Genomic DNA, 14,333 nt, shown 5'->3' with positions numbered 1-14,333 from the left:
ATTCTGTGTGTGTGTGTGTATTGTGTGTGTGTGTTGTGTGTGTGTGTGTATATTGTGTGTGTGTGTTGTGAGTGTTTCCTCAAAGGAAATTCTATTTATGTGCTACAAATAAATGAGTCATTTTGTTCAACATTCCCTCCATCCCTTCGTTTTTAATGTGTGAAAGGATTTCATGCATCATTCAGGACCTCTTTTTATGCTTGAGAAAGGTCTGCTTATCTTAGAAGCTGAATGATTTGAAACAAAGTGACAGGCCTATTTCTTTGTGTCTTCTTCTTCTTCTTCTTCTTCTTCTTCTTCTTCTTCTTCTTCTTCTTCTTCTTCTTCTTCTTCTTCTTCTTCTTCTTCTTTTAAGTGTTCCGGCGTCTGAGGATAGAACCCGCGAACAGAAGGCCGCAAGCACCGAAGACATAGCGCCAAGAGGGCCAGAGCCCTTTCTTCTACCTCCGTACATTACAGGGAGCGGGACCGCACGCCCGGTCCCCGCCAAGAAAAGTAGGATCTACAAGGTCAGGCCCAGTTCCCAGTAGTTCCCTCGCATATAAAGACAAAATCAAGACTTACTTGAAAACCACCCTTGAAAAAGCTTTTTTGTGTCTTCTAATACTCTTGGTAGGGATGTCTGAAAGCAGAAACTGTGTGGACCTTGCTTATGCGCCTCCCTGAAGGAAAACCCCAAGAACCAGTTTCGAAAGCGCAGGCTCTGCCAAGGAGCAATGCGCCAATCTGTAGCCGCCGGGCCTCACTTAAACCAGATCTTCTTACAACTCAAAATTGCAAAACAAAACAAAAAAATCAATCTCAATGCCCTGACTAAGGACAGGAGGAAACCCACACACAACTATTTTTAATATAACTGGCTAGAAGGCATCCTATGGATATAAAAAAAAAAAAGGAAAATGCGATTCACAGGCCACTAATGAACAGCTCTGCCAGACAGAGACCCGCACACTGGAAACACTTTATATACATTGTAAAGAATGTGGAAAGCGCAGTACTGCTCGATTCACACAGACCCTTTCTTTCCTGGCTTTCTTGTGTGCTCTGTCTTTTCAGCTCCTATCAGCAGCTTCACTAGCTGAAAAGAACCTCTAGGCAGAGCCGCTGAAAGCACTCTTAAGCCCCGCAGTGCATTTCTTATTAAACATTCCAGGCCGAATCCCAGACGCTGCTGCGGGTTCAATAATCAGAGAAGAACAAGAGGGATGTTTACGCAGTTTGTCTTTACCAAGTTAAAGGCTTTGGGGATCAGCTAAGCCTTGACCACCTGTGCAGCTAGCTTTTGTTGTATTCTAAAATGCATTTGGGAAAGTCTGTGCCAAGATTTAGAAGGATTAAGAAAGGACACTATATAAGAGGGTGCTGTGCTCAACCTGGAAGAACAGCCAGCAAGGAATCTAGTTATTAGAGACACTTCTTGCTATTTTTAATTTTTTAAATCACTAGGATTCACTTACTATTGAGTCATTCACTTTGACTGTTCTTAGAAGAGAGTTTCTCAAGAAACATGTTCTCGGGGCTGGTGAGATGGCTCAGTGGGTAAGAGCACCCGACTGCTCTTCCGAAGGTCCAGAGTTCAATTCCCCAGCAACCACATGGTGGCTCACAACCATCTGTAACGAGATCTGGCGCCCTCTTCTGGAGTGTCTGAAGATAGCTACAGTGTACTTACATATAATAAATAAATAAATCTTTAAAAAAAAAAAAAAGAAACATGTTCTCTCAGGGCATGGTGCCATATACCTGTAACCCTAGAGGACAGAAGGAAGACGGAGGAGGGCTGCCACATCTGTCAAGTTTGAGCCAGCCTGATCACATAGCAAGACCCTGTCTCACAATCAAAAACATTAAAAAGGAAGATTTTTTTTCAGCTGGCATCTGGGTTAAAGCTGCTTCTGTTAATTTCAGGAGAAGTCCTTGGTTACCCCAGCGGCTCTCGTTGAGCAGTACAGGGTAAGGTCCACAGATCCTGTCCAAACCACATCTTCTGCACAACCATCGTGACTGCTAAAGAGAAGGGACGGACCCTCAGGTCAACACCCATCCACCATGTTGCTGTTCCTCCTCTGTGAAAGTTTAAACATCGATGCCTTTAAATCATTGCTGCATATTCTTGTCTTATACCAATTATGTAATTGTGAGCAGGCACTTACTATCTCACTTATATACAGAAGAACTTCAGGGAAGAAATGGAAACGATGTATATATACACCGTGTTCTAAGAACAAGAAAGAGTTTGTCAGTGTGGGCACACGCACTGGGAAGGCAGAGGCAGGTGGAGCTCTATAAACTCAAGGCCAGCCTGGTCTACAGAGTGAGTTCCAGGACAGTCAGGGCTACACAGTGAAACCCTGTCTTTAGAAAAACCACCCCCAAATACCTCAAAACCAAAAGCAACCCTCCTGGATTGCCTTGAGTCACCTGCTGCAGGTGGGATTGCTGACCCAGGGGTCATGACAGCAGGAGAGCTGTCTCTCCCCAACCTCCCAACCCCCCTCACAGATGTTAGCACTCAGGAGAGCTGGCCCTGCACCTGGCCTGGGCAGCACAGCAGAGCCCTGCTGGTGTGGGCACAGGTGAGCTGGTCTTCCAGGGCATGAGAGCAGGAGGAGGGCATTTGGCATTGGGCGAGCTAGCGGGGGCAGTGTCGGGTGAGCCAGCTGGGTTAGTGTTAGAGAGTTCACCATAGTGGTATGGGTGAAGGAGAGCTGGTAGACTGACCAGCTCAGTTACCATAGGCCCTCCCCAGCATCTACCTCATCTGTGAGCTGTTCAAATATGTGAAGGGGCTGGCACTACACCTCCATGACACAGGGCAACAACAGGATATCCACACAGAGTCTCAGTGAGGATCCAGTGTTGATAGTGTAGCTGAAGCCAGAGGCCTCAAACCAGACCTATGACTCATTGTAATGAATATTGGCAAGCGATAAAGATGTGTGGACAAAAGGGTATACTGCAACACACTGCAGCTTCTACAATGAGATTTAAAACATAAAAACAAATTGTCTTTGGGGGGAGGTTGTAAGGGTGGAGGGTGGGGATGAAGGGATGGGAGATGAGTGGGACTGGGATCCATGATACGAAAATCACAAAGAACATACAAGAAACCTACAGAACTCCAAGTAGATTAGACCAGAAAAGAAATTCCTCCTGTCACATAATAAAACACCAAATGCATAGAACAAAGAAAGAATATTAAAAGCAGTAAGGGAAAAATGTCAAGTAACATATGAGGCAGACCTATCAGAATTACACCAGACTTCTCACCATAGACTATGAAAGCCAGAAGATCCTGGGCAGATGTTATACAGACCCTAAGAGAACACAAATGCCAGCCCATGCTACTATACCTCAATTACCATAGATGGAGAAACCAAAATATTCCATGACAAAAACCAATTTACACAATTTCTTTCCATAAATCCCACCCTACAAAGGATAATAGATGGAAAATTCCAACACAAGGAGGGAAATTACACCCTAGAAAAAAAGCAAAAGAGTAACCTTTCAACAAACCCAAAAGAAGATAGCCACACAAACAAAATTCCATCTTTAACAACAAAAATAACGGGCTGGTGAGATGGCTCAGTGGGTAAGAGCACCCGACTGCTCTTCCGAAGGTCCAGAGTTCAAATCCCAGCAACCACATGGTGGCTCACAACCATCTGTAACAAGATCTGACTCCCTCTTCTGGAGTGTCTGAAGACAGCTACAGTGTACTTACATATAATAAATAAATAAATAAATCTTAAAAAAAAAAACAAACAAAAATAACAAGAAGTAACAATCATTTTTCCTTAATATCTCTTAACATCAATGGACTCAATTACCCAATAAAGAGACATAGACTAACAGACTGTAAACAGGACCCTGCATTTTGCTGCATACAGGAAACATACCCCAGTGACAAAGACAGACACTACCTCAGAGTGAAAGGTTGGAAAATAATTTTTCAAGCAAATGGTCCTAAGAAACAAGTTGGAGCATTGAATAAAATCAACTTTCAACCAAAAGTTACCAAAAAAGATAAGGAAGGACACTTCATACTGGTCAAGGGAAAAGTCTACCAAGAAGAGCTCTCAATTCTGAACATCTGTGCTCCAAATGCCAGGGCACCCACATTCATAAAAGAAACTTTACTAAAGCTCAAAGCACACATCACATCTCACACAATAATAGTGGGAGACTTTAACACCCTACTCTCAGCAATGGACAGATCATGGAAACAGAAACTAAACAGAGACACAGTGAAACTAATAGAAGTTATGAACCAAATGGATTTAAGAGATACTTATAGTACATTTCATCCTAAAGCAAAAGGATATACCTTCTTCTTAGCATCTCATGGTACCTTCTCCAAAATTGACCATATAATCAGTCACAAAACAGGCCTCAACAGATACAAGAAGACTGAAATAATCTTATGCATCCTATCAGATCACCACGGACTAAGGCTGGTCTTCAACAACAACAAAAACAACGGAAAGCATGTAAGACCCCCCAATGCTGGGCTCAAGTCCCGGGATGAGCTGGCCAACACCCCCACGTCCCGAGAGAAAACCACACCTGATGCAAACTGCAAGGGGTTTTATTATCAGCTAGCTGAGGAACCCCTCGCAACTAGAAGGGCAGGGGGTTCGAGTGGTGACAGTAGGGGGCTTTTAACAGCTAGCTGAGGAATTGGAAGGAGTTGGGAGGAGGGTTGGGAGGAGTTGGAAGGAGTTGGGAGGAGAGTTGGCTACAGCTCCTTTCTGGTGAGGGGGGCTGGTGGGGGAGTGAGCTGCAGCCTCCTCTCCGGTGTCTATCTCTATGTCCTTGTAGGTTTTCCTACTATTATCGCATCTTTGGCTGTAAGGCACAGAAACAAAAAGGCTTTTTGCTGGCTATAGAGAACAAAGAGCTTCTTTCTGGCTGTATTTTTAGAGATCAGGGAAAACAAGCTTGGGGAACGTCCAGGGGCTTTACCTTCCAGGGAGAAACACTCTAAGTTGGGGTCTCACAAGCACACATACACATGGAAGCTGAACAACGCTCTACTCAATGATAAATTTGTCAAGGAAGAAATAAAGAAAGAAATTAAAGGTTTTTTAGAATTTAATGAAAATGAAGACACATCATACCAAAACCTATGGGACACAATGAAAGCAGTGGTAAGAGGGAAACCTCATAGCTCTAAGTGCCTCCGAAAAGAAACTGGAGAGAGCTTACACTAGCAGCTTGACAGCACACCTGAAAGCTCTAGAACAAAAGAAAGCAAATTCACCCAAGAGGAGTAGATGGCAGGAAATAATCAATCTCAGGGCTGAAATCAACCAAATAGAAACAAAAATAACTATTCAAAGAATCAACAAAACCAGGAGTTGGTTCTTTGAGAAAATCAACAAGATAGATAAACCCTTAGCCAGACTAACCAGAGGACTCAATCCAAATTAACAATATCAGAAATGAAAAAGGGAGACATAGCAATGAAATATATTTTAAAATAATTATTCTGTTTGTTGAATATTAACAGTTGAAAATATTAATATCATGTTCTACAAAAAGAAAAAAGAAAATCACAAAGAATCAAGGAGAAGTTAAAAAATAAAATAAAAAGGAAGCCCTTTTGTAACAACACTAATAAAACTTAAGGGCAATATGCTAGCTGAAATAAATCAGACAGGAAAGATCACCATCAGACAAATTCATCCTGACGAATGACATCAAGTCGACACATTCGCTCATCCACACAGCAGTCTGTGAGCTCCTGAAAGAGCCAGGGCTAGCACTTGTTCTGGGAACATGAGTGAATGAAACAGGTGCGCCTCTGCCTTCACAGAGCTCAGGCCCACCAGTTTGTGGCCAAAGGGAACACCCAGAAAATGCACAAATCCATAAACAGAACCGAAACTTGTGCTTTTGAAAGGTGGAATGAAGAAAAAGAAAATAAATGAGAGTCCGTGCTGGGAGCTATCGTGTATATTGGGATGCCTTAGTATCAGGGAGGCATCCACGTTTCGTAGGAGAGTAAGGGACAGCTGCAAGATCAAGCAGAGGTAGTCCTGGGAAACGTGTGCCTTCAGACGCACCCTGGGCATTGCCTGGTCCCACCACAACCTCTGAAGCTTGGATTGCCCACAGGTCCCACTCCGAGGAAAGGGGGCGACAACCATTTCCCATCAGTTGGCTCCAGTCATCCTTTGAGAGTAGGTTTCAGGAATCTTTCAGCAAGGCAGTTCCCACCAGCCAATGTCAGTGCTTTAGAGAAAGGTTCATATATTAGCAGGTAGCCATGTCTGCAGTGCTTGGCTGTAAAAAAATAAATAAATAAAAATAAAAAGACCAGCAGAGCAAGCCAAAGCCAGTTGTACCTGTGTGTCACCAGATCCAGTTTTTACTTAGGTACAGGGGAACTGAACTCATGCCTGCATGGCACTAACTTACCTACTTAACTATCTCCTCAACCCCTGTTCTCTTTTTGAGACAAGGTCTTATGTACACTAGGCTAGACAGAACTCAATATGTTCTTCTGTAGGAATCTTTCATCTTTATTTATTTATTTAATTGTGTCTTAGACAAGGCCTCGTGTATCTCGGGCTGGAAAGAGTTACATAGCAGACAATGGTCTTGACCTTCTGCTCTTCCTACCTCCATCCCCAGAGTGTTCTACAACACCCAGCTCTCCAACCAGGGCTTCCATCACGCTGGGCAAGCAGGGTAAGCATTGACAATCGAGTGACAGCCCTTTCTAGAAGATGATTCTAGAAATCCTTTTCCTTCCCTTCCCCCCTCTCTCCTCCTCCTCTTCTTCTTCCTTCTCCTCCTTCACTTTATAGCTCTGGCTGACCTGAAAGGAATACAGGTCCACCTGACCCCATCTCCCAAGTGCTGGGATTAAAAGTCTGTGCTGCCAGGTTTCACTTTTCTATAAGAATCTTTAAAAAAAAAAATGTGTGTCTGTGTGTGGTGTGTGCCTGTGTGTGCAGTGTCTGTGTGTGGAGTATGCCTGTGAGTGCAGTGCCTGTGTGTGTATGGTGTGTGCCTATGAGTGCAGTGTCTATGTGTGGTGTGTGCCTGTGAATGCAGTGTCTGTGTGTGTGTGGTGTGTGCTTGTGTGTGCAGTGTCTGTGTGTGTGTGGTGTGTGCCTATGAGTGCAGTGTCTGTGTGTGTGTGTGTGTGTGCCTATGAGTGCAGTGTGTGTGTGTGGTGTGTGCCTGTGTGTGCAGTGTCTGTGTGTGGTGTGTGCCTGTGAGTGCAGTGCCTGTGTGTGTGGTGTGTGCCTATGAGTGCAGTGTCTATGTGTGGTGTGTGCCTGTGTGTGCAGTGTCTGTGTGTGGTGTGTGCCTGTGAGTGCAGTGCCTGTGTGTGTGGTGTGTGCCTATGAGTGCAGTGTCTATGTGTGGTGTGTGCCCGTGAATGCAGTTTCTGTGTGTGTGTGGTGTGTGCTTGTGTGTGCAGTGTCTGTGTGTGTGTGTGTGTGTAGTGTGTGCTTGTGTGTGCAGTGTGTGCCTGTGAGTGCAGTGTCTGTCTGTGTGTGTGTGGTGTGTGCCTATGGGTGCAGTGTCTGTGTGTGTGTGTGGTGTGTGCCTATGAGTGCAGTGTCTGTGTGTGTGTGTGTGTGTGTGGTGTGTGCCTATGAGTGCAGTGTCTGTGTTTGTGTGTGTGGTGTGTGCCTATGAGTGCAGTGTCTGTGTTTGTGTGTGTCTATGAGTGCAGTATCTGTCTGTGTGTGCCTGTGAGTGCAGTATCTGTCTGTGTGTGTGGTGTGTGCCTGTGTGTGCCTGTGTGTGCAATATGTGTGTGTGTGGTGTGTGCCTGTAAGTGCACTGTCTGTGTGTGTGTGGTGTGTACCTCTAAATGCAGTGTCTGTGTGTATGTGTGCCTATGAGTGCAGTATCTGTGTGTGTGTGGTGTGTGCCTGTGAAAGCAGTGTCATTGTGTGTGTGTGTGTGTGTGTGGTGTGTGCCTGTGAGTGCAGTGTCTGTGTGTGGTGTGTGCCTGTGAGTGCAGTGTGTGTGTGTGGTGTGTGCCTGTGAGTGCAGTGTCTGTGTGTGTGGTGTGTGCCTCTGAATGCAGTGTCTGTGTGTGGTGTGTGCCTGTAAGTGCAGTATCTGTCTATGTGTGGTGTGTGCCTGTGAGTGCAGTGTCTGTGTGTGTGGTGTGTGCCTATGAGTGCAGTGTCTGTGTTTGTGTGTGTGCCTATGAGTGCAGTGTCTGTATTTGTGTGTGTGCCTATGAGTGCCGTATCTGTCTGTGTGTGGTGTGTGTCTGTGAAAGCAGTGTCTCTGTGTGTGTGTACGCCTATGAGTGCAGTGTCTGTGTGTGTGTGTGGTGTGTGCCTGTGATTGCAGTGTCTGTGTGCCTGTGAGTGCAGTATCTGTGTGTGTGTGTGTGTGTGTGTGTGTGTGTGTGTGGTGTGTGCCTGTGAGTGCAGTGTCTGTGTAGCACAGTTGGATCCCCTGGAGCTGGAGTTTAAGCAGTTGTGATCTTCCCAGCATGGGTGCTAGAAACTGGACGCTGGTCCTCTACAAGAGTAGTATATGCTTTTAACGGCTGAGCCATCTTTCCATTGGAAAGAATCTTTAATCACAACCTAAGAGTAGCTTCTTTGGAACCAAATGACAGTATCCTTGAAAACTTTATACTGTGGTATTTCAGCATTTCCATAGTAAGTTAAAAATCTTAATGTGTGCAAAGTCAGCTTTGTATCACTATAACAAAACAACAACAACAAAAAACCTAACAAAACTATGAAACAAAGAGAAGGTTATAATTTGACTCGCAGTTTTATAGAGTGAAGTCCAAAATTGGTTGTCCCTATGTTTTGCGTGTGTGCTAATGGCGGTGTTATTATAGCAGTAGCATGTCGTAGAGCCAGGAAGCAAAGAAAAGACGGGTCCCACAGTCTTTATGAAGGGTTCTATATGCTCTGTATTCAGATGCTGAGTTCTGTAACCCAAGACAGGTTGCAGTCTGGACATGGGCGTTGTATTGACCAATGTGCTGTAGAGAATGCGCCCCAGGCATCTCTGATTGGACAATAAAAGGCTGGAGCCTGTGACTGGACAAGAGAGAGAGGAAGGAGTAGGGGTCTTGAAATGGAGTAGGGGTCTTGGGGGTTGGGAGTGGGGGGAGGACAGAGAGGGAAGAAGGAGGTGGCTACGAGGCAGAATGGACCATGAGCACACGGCCAAGAGAAGCTCACCCTGAGGACACACATGGAACAGGGAAGCCCAGTGACACAGACTGCAATTAGCACATGACCTATTGCTGGGATGTAGGTTAGACTCCCTCAGAACCCACTCAGCACAGTGCTAAATTAAATACCAGGTTTTTGTGTCTTTTATGTGGGAGTTGTACAGGATCAAGTGGAGCAGAAACCCCATGTAAAATTACCATAACAAAATTCCTAAATGTCCATAACAAAAACAATAGTTCCAGTCTGGGGACCAAGTGTTTAACATACTTCATGGTACACTACCCACATTCAGACCTCAGCACCACCCTCGGTCCTGCATCTTTTCAAGTTCCCTGCTGATGCTTTCCCAGGAGACACCTAGAGCTGCACATTTGCCTAGAAGGCCGGTTATCTCTCCTTCAGAGTCTCCTGGAAGGCGCATGGAGTGACTTGAAGCTGGAGGCAGAAGTCACATGAATCATGAAATACCAGCTAGACAACAAAATGGGAGACAATTAATTCATGCACTCTAGAAGGACCACTGGACACCAAGAGTGCCTTACAGCGTGGGGTCATTTAAACCAGAGGGAAGTGAGGATAAAGACAGAGAATCATATTTGACTAGCATTGTGCATACTGAGCTAAGGTCCCTGGGGAGGACATTCGGTGGTTTGCTTGAGATAGCCACCAAAACCTCTAGGTTTTCAGATACTGTTTTTTTTGCTTTTCTCTTCTATTGCACTTGATTACAGTTGATTCCTAGATAACAGGGACAAAGCAGGAGCACAGAGATTGTGATGCTGTTTGTGTAAACTCTTACATTGTAGGGTTTTTTTTTTTTTTTTTTTTTTTGTTCTTTTCTCTGCTCTCAAGGACAAATCAGCACATACAGACCAGGGAACGCATGGACAGTCACTCACATGTAACTGCTCAGAACACAGGGAAGTATTCAAGAGGTATTTAGACAATAGGCGTGCGGGGGCCTTGGGACACATTCCCAGGGATTAATTATAGCCCCGGTTCCCATGGTGATTATACATTCAGCTCACGGCCAGCTGCCCACTCAGAACAACCTTCATGAAGAGGCAAGAGACAAAGGGAATAGAGCTGGAACACGTCAGTGTGTCCAGACTGCACAAAGGCTGCCAACCTCGCAGCCTGACACAAGGACACATCCCATAGCACAGTAACCATTCCCGTCACCAGGGGTCCACCAAGAAATGGCTGGATCAGGAAGGCTTTATGAGCCGTGCAGAGATTTTTTTGCTCCAATTCATTTGCCATTTCCTTTATTACCATTTTAGTTATGTCCAGATGAGCAACTCTCCATTTCTCTTCCTATTTCAGTTTGCCCAAGAAGCTCTGTGACCAATGTCTCCCCCCCCACACACACACACACTTGTGCATTGGAAATGGTGACTGTAATGCATAATGACCAGTAGGGAGAAAGCAATTTTCTCTCCCTTTTTCCTTCCCAGAAAGAGAGATTTGGGAGAAATGTAACCTCTTTTTTATTTTTTATTTTTTTATTAGTTAAAGTTTTTGTGTGGCTATAATTACAGGCTCACCTGCAGTTGTAAATAATTTTTTGCATTTTAAGAATCTAGGCTGTCCCAGTGGTAACGTCACATATAACTATAATACAGTTTCATGGCGTTTGAGCCAGAACAGCTGAGTTGAACCAGCCAGAGCTCAGAATGAACTAGAAAGGATGCGCTTATTCCACAGTAAGTCTCAGAGGCTGAAAATATTCTAGGTCTACCTTAGATTGTATGGAGGCTAGAAGCTTCCAGGACTAGGCCTAGGCTGGCAGACTGAGGCCGTAGGCCTCACAGATAGCAATTACCTCAGACAAATAAGTCACAATTTACAGGAAGGAGAGAAGCAATTCCTGTCACGTGGCTATGACCTCCTCATGCAGGCTGTGGCAAATGTGACACATTCACCCCCTCCCCCAAACCAGTAAACAAATGTAATTTAAATATAGGACACATTCTAGGTCCCAAAGGATATCCAAACTATTAAAAAAATCAAAAGAGCTCACTGAACCCAGCGGACTACAGGGCAATGGCAGCAGACAGCAAGAGCAACCACAGAAGCTGGGGAAGCACTTAGAGACTAAGCATAAAGCATACAGCTCGAGGTGATGGGGGGTGTGGGGGGTTACAAATGCGAGGTGATGGGGGGGTTACAGCAAAGCCCAAGGAAACCCACAGCTTGAAAAACTAAAAATGAACAAATTCCTTGATGTTTGTGACCTGCCAAAATTAGAAGCTTGGGGGGGGGGGCGGGGAGGGGGAGGTGGCGGGGGGGGGGGTGTCTAAACAATTTAAGTACATCCACAATGAGCACCAAGGTCATAGCAGTCATAGCCCCTTAGCAAAGGCAAGCTCATCCTACGTAGATTTTCTGCTGCATTCTACCAGCTTCTTACAAGAGAGGGAAAGACCGTGTGCCTTACACCCGTCAGTAAAACAGAGAGCGAGAAGGAACACAGTTAGAAGCCCTACAGGAGCATTCTCCTGAGGCCAAACTGGCTAAGGACCAAACAACAACAAAAATGAGAGAAAAAAAAATCCTCAAGATACATAGATATAAAGTTTCCAAGAAGATCATGGCAAATTCACCAACAGGCTAAACCATGGGGGTACCATGACTAAACTGGTGTCATCCCATGGATACAAGGATGGCTTAAATCAGTGAACATATACCATGTAAAGGCAATATGATGGAAACCACACAACCGTGTCAGTAGATGCAGAAATCCCTTCATGATCCTCCTAGGAACAGAAGGTGCATACTCCAACATAATAAAGACTATATAACAGTCAGTAAGCCTAGAGCTAACATTATACTAAACAGAGAAAAACTGAAAGCATTTCCCTTAAAATCAGAAAGGGGGGGGGGAGTAGGGAGACAGGGCCATATTTACTGTACGAATGGAGGGTGGGCAGGGAATCCTCAGAGCAAGCTGGCTGGAGAGACTAGCCGTATCAGTGAGCTCAGGTTGAGTGAGAGATTCTGACCCCATGAACAAGATAGGAGAGTGGTCAAGGATAACTCCCAGCGTCAGCTTGGGACCTTCTCATGTAACATGTGCGCGCGCGTGCACACTCACACAAAACACACGCATTCATGGGTGGTCCTTCCCACCAAAAATATGTACGACACATACATTCAAAAATGGAAAAAGATTTTAAAATAAAAGTACAAATGACCAACAAATATTTGAACAAAAAATTGCTCACGACCCATGGCTTTCAGAGAAATGCAAATTCAAACTATGTTGAGATTCCATCTGTTCTAGTTGTTTTTTTGTTTTTGTTTTTTTACTGTCACCGTGATAAAATAACCTGCAGTTCCAGAGGGCTTCCATCCATCCGTGATGGGGAAGGCAGGGCGGCAGGAACCGGCGCTATCAAGCTGCATCACAGCTCAGAAGCAGGGAGATGGGGAAGTGGGACCAGGCTATGAAACCTCCCAGAGTCTGTGCCCAATGACTTGCACTGTAAGGCTCTACTGCCTAAAGGTTCCACAACCTTCGCAAACAGCGCCGCCAGCTGGAGGGCAGTTGTCTAAACTTCTACACTTAGAATGGCTATCGATAAAATAGCAAGAAGTCAGAGTGGAAAGTCAGAGGCAGGAACCAAAGGTGACATGGAGTTCCTGGTTTGGACGTGTCACCATTGGTTGTCACCATTACAGCTACAAACTGACATTGAGGCGCCCAAGGGATTTTCCTGTCTTTGTTTGTTTGTTTGGGGTTTTTTGTTTGTTTGTTTGTTTTTGTTTTTTCTTTTTTTGGTTTTTCGAGACAGGGTTTCTCTGTGTAGCCCTGGTTGTCCTGGAACTCACTTTGTAGACCAGGCTGGCCTCGAACTCAGAAATCCACCTGCCTCTGCTTCCCAAGTGCTGGGATTAAAGGCGTGCGCCATCACACCCGGCCCGGATTTTCCTGTCTTGTTGTTAAGTGGTGAATAGTTAAAAGAGCCTGGGTGGGCAAAGGATACTTGATCAATAATGTAAAGTAGGTATTAGGCAACAAGGGGTCAAGTTAGACAGAACTCCAACTTTTTTTTTTTTAAGATTTTATTTATTTATTTAAGATTTATTTATTATATGTAAGTACACTGTAGCTGTCTTCAGATGCACCAGAAGAGGGCGTCAGATCTCATTAGGGATGGTTGTGAGCCACCATGTGGTTGCTGGGATTTGAACTCAGGACCTTCGGAAGAGCAGTCGGTGCTCTTAACCACTGAGCCATCTCTCCAGCCCGAACTCCAACTTTTAAAGTTACAGCACACACTCTTTAGTGTTAAACAGCCTGTTAGGCAGCCAATACCTCAGTCCCCACTGGAAAATTAGCATAGTAATAGTCTCTTCCTCACAGAAAAGAGCTTGCTAGGGCCTTGCAGGCAGCTCAGCAGATAAAGTCACTTGCAGTGCAAGCCTGTCCACCGAGATCCACCCCCAGAATTCATGTAAAGGTAGAAGGGGCAACTGATTGCATAAAGTTGTTTTCTGACCTCCACAAGCTTGGAATGGCATGCACCCACCCCCTCCCCATAATAATAAGTTAAATAAAAAAACTTTAATTTAAAAAAGTGCTTGCTATTTTCGTTAAGCCTCAAACTCTGGGACAATTGGCTAAAGTGGCTATTTGACAAATTTTAGTTTCATTAGAGTGTATGTGGATAAAGAGGCACCCAGGAACGGGTAAGAGCAGTTTGTTTTGGCAGAGCCCTAAGACGTGGAGGTAAATAACATTAAGTCGTGGTAACAGAACGTAAGATTATGTTTGTAAAGCGTCTGTCTTTTAGTAGCAATCTCGGCAAAGGTATTCCTATGGAATAGAATAAGCAAAGCTATAAACATTAGAACAACGAAGACCAACATGGTAGATCCTTCACCGTGTCTGTTCCTCCCACACTGGATCTCTCTGATTAACTCCAACCGCCTGGGGATACATGTTCCTTTCACTTTGTCCCTTGTGTGTCTTGCACATCATTTCTACAGACCTGATTATTTGGAACGAACTGGGGAGGGAGTCAAAGGGTGAAGGGATTGAGGGTTCTAAGCCCAGACACAGAATCAAAGGAATTTCACAGACTGCAATTCCTGTTGCCGCCACAGGGTGGGGCCAGCCTCCAGTTCTGGGGCCTGGAGTCATGA

General features: G+C 44.8%; 1 non-coding gene across 1 annotated transcript; it reads right to left on the bottom strand.

Annotated features, from left to right (window-relative positions):
- Window positions 1–352: 352 nt before the first annotated feature.
- LOC115031182 (small nucleolar RNA SNORA57) lies at window positions 353–500 on the bottom strand. Its single transcript, XR_003836802.1, has one exon. It is a non-coding gene; the product is annotated as a small nucleolar RNA SNORA57 (small nucleolar RNA).
- Between the last annotated feature and the right edge of the window lie 13,833 nt (window positions 501–14,333).

The sequence above is a fragment of the Mus caroli genome, unplaced genomic scaffold (genome assembly GCF_978045245.1).
Source record: "Mus caroli unplaced genomic scaffold, Mus_caroli_1 scaffold_4, whole genome shotgun sequence".
Lineage (NCBI taxonomy): Eukaryota > Metazoa > Chordata > Mammalia > Rodentia > Muridae > Mus > Mus caroli.
Note: the sequence above shows the minus strand (reverse complement) of the source record. Positions and strands in the feature narration are given on the sequence as shown.